The sequence below is a fragment of the Branchiostoma belcheri genome, unplaced genomic scaffold (genome assembly GCF_001625305.1).
Source record: "Branchiostoma belcheri isolate BF01 breed outbred unplaced genomic scaffold, Haploidv18h27 scaffold15, whole genome shotgun sequence".
In the NCBI taxonomy this organism is placed as follows: domain Eukaryota; kingdom Metazoa; phylum Chordata; class Leptocardii; order Amphioxiformes; family Branchiostomatidae; genus Branchiostoma; species Branchiostoma belcheri.
The window spans coordinates 954345-956983 of record NW_017802935.1 but is presented as its reverse complement, the minus strand read 5'-3'; the positions used below and the strand labels follow the sequence as shown (position 1 = coordinate 956983).

The 2639-nt window shown below is 44.8% G+C and overlaps 1 pseudogene; it reads right to left on the bottom strand.

Moving 5' to 3' along the window:
* Positions 1 to 589: 589 nt before the first annotated feature.
* LOC109465169 overlaps positions 590 to 2639 on the bottom strand; it is a 24061-nt pseudogene continuing 22011 nt past the window's right edge.

Genomic DNA, 2639 nt, shown 5'->3' with positions numbered 1-2639 from the left:
GAGAATATGAATAGCTCTCTGTTACTGATAAGAGATAGCAGATGCTATCTGGCACGACGTCTAACACATAAGAGAATCTACCCAGTCGCTTGATTAATATTCTATGGTGTAATTTTCCACCTGCTAGAGTATTTGTACATGCGTATAAAATACAAAACAATACAGAAAGTGAATATGATAATCGAACGAAACAGAATATAGAATAATTAACACTGCTTCAAAAATGACATTTCCAGGAGTTTCCAGGCCCGCAAACACCCGTGAAATTCGCCGTGTCCTGGTCGCGTCCATGGATTTCCGGGCTCCGCGTGTACCGGCCCGGATATTTCCTTACACTCCCGGATTCGTGCTCGCCGTGCATGTGCACGGAAATTTACGGGCCTGCACACTTGGCGTAACAGAATGGATGTGCTGGAGTAGGAGGAAGCCTTAGGTGTTATTCTTTTCAAGTCTAAGGTCAACAAACATCTGTCCTCACTGACTGTACAGTAACCCAAAACATTTGAGTGGCTCTCACGAGCCTTGTTTTGTGGTGACTCATAAAGCAGATGAAAAAATAAAAAAATAAAAAATAAAAAAAAAGCTCGCACTAACCGTCGGACGGAGCCTCGCCTGTAAATTCGTTTCCCGTCCCCGCGGCGTTACCTGACTGAGACAGGACTGAGTTCCTTGGGTCCGCCGCCATGGGTCTGCCGACAGCTGAGGGAGGGATGGGACAGAAGTGGATGGAATTCGATAACTATGAATGTGATTTAATGTCGTCAAGTAGATTCCATAATTTATATACTTATTTATTTATTTATTAACGCTATCAATATTGTTATGTACGCTTTACGTATTCATGTATCTTCATGCACTCTCCCAGAAGGGAACATATGATTTTTGCTAATGGTTTATGGATCTTCCGTTCAAACACATGTCAATGACCTGGACCAGACGTCTGTCACCATGGCAACTGGTGTTGTGGTGTTGAGTTACGTAATTTAGCCATGGGTCGGCCTACAGCTGCGGCAGGGATGGGAAAGAAGTGGTTGCCATAGAGTGCCAGGGCTCAACATACTTTTGCATATCTGCACCGGCTCGATAGGCTCGTCATACACCACATACTGTATATGATCATGGTATGATCACGCGTTCGCCACATCATGCTATAGGGTCATGCTTAACATCAAGCGCCTAGACCATGTGAGCAACGCCTGGATCTACAAGTTGACAAACACTCGACCCCTTATCACCATGGTAAGGCAGCGTCAACTTCGTTTCCTGGGACATGCACTTAGAATGCCTGTGGGGGAACCATGCCGAACATATGCCCTGTATGTACCGACGCACGGCAAAAGACGCCCAGGGCGCCAGCGACTCGACTACCTGGGCTACGTCCGGAGCCTGTTGGGGGACACCGAGGGTGACCTGCGGCCAGAGGACATTGCCAACCTGGCGGCGGATCGACGGTCGTGGGGAAGACTTGTGGTCGACTGCTCCGCAGCCGGACGATGATGATGATGATGATCATGGTAATGACAATTTTCAAAACAGCGTACTTACTTTGGTACTTTAGCCAGAAGCCTTTGTTCGTCCACCGTCCCGTCTGAAACGACAGCCACACCTGGTTCCCTTTACTCTCGAACGGCCGGTCCCCGGGAGTGTTACTCGCGCAGTACTTGAGAATAGAATAGCAGTTACCATGTGTCATTTTTGTGAATCATATCCACTCTTTACCCTGTATATTAACGTTATATTAGTTTAAAGAACATACAGTAAGTTAAATAAGCAAACCGTATAACTCCATGTTAGCATAATAACAATCTTAAATTCACCACATTCTGTGTTCGTTGCTTTTGTCAATGTCTGTTTGCAATTAGCCCTCGCTCGGACACGAACTTGCAATACATACATACATTAGCGGGCTATCAGCTGGGCTGCATGCCATCACATACAGCTCTCCAGCTCTCTCTATTTAACGAACTTACAATAAAGAACTCCTTACCTTGAAGTCGTACGTGTCGTTGCTGTTGCCGATCTGCACGAAGTCCGTGGCGTAGTCACAGCTGGTGGTGTAGCTCAGCTGGAAGTCCAGGAACGTCACCGAGATGATCTTTGTTTTATGAGAGTTAAAATCATCTTTATTAAGTTTTGACAAACATACAAGACGAACAGTTTAAACACCTAGGTCAATCCCTTGATATGAGTTATTTAAGTAACTATTATCATTATCATTATTATTGTTATTTCATGTTGCTGGACTCCAGGAAAAATAGTATTTACCATATTAATGGAACAACATATAAACAAACAAACAAACAAACAAGCAAACAAAGACACCTACATTTTCTGGTGCGGCCTGTATGAGCCAGGTGCAGTCCAGTCCCTGAGGGTAGCTGCTGACGGGGTAACCCGGGCTGTAGATGTAGCCTTCCTCTGACGTCACCGTCAGGACGGTTTGGTTCGCCCCGCACTCGCCGGTGGCAGAGATTACTGTGGAATCAAGCATACATAAAATTATAAACATTTTAGCAAGCATGTGTAAATTAACATAAAGCCTGAAAAGTTCATTGTTTAAGTAAAAATTACCGATTTTGGAAGAAAATGCCTGAGAAACCCGGTGCCATGGCAACACAAACATTTATTAATTTCTCACT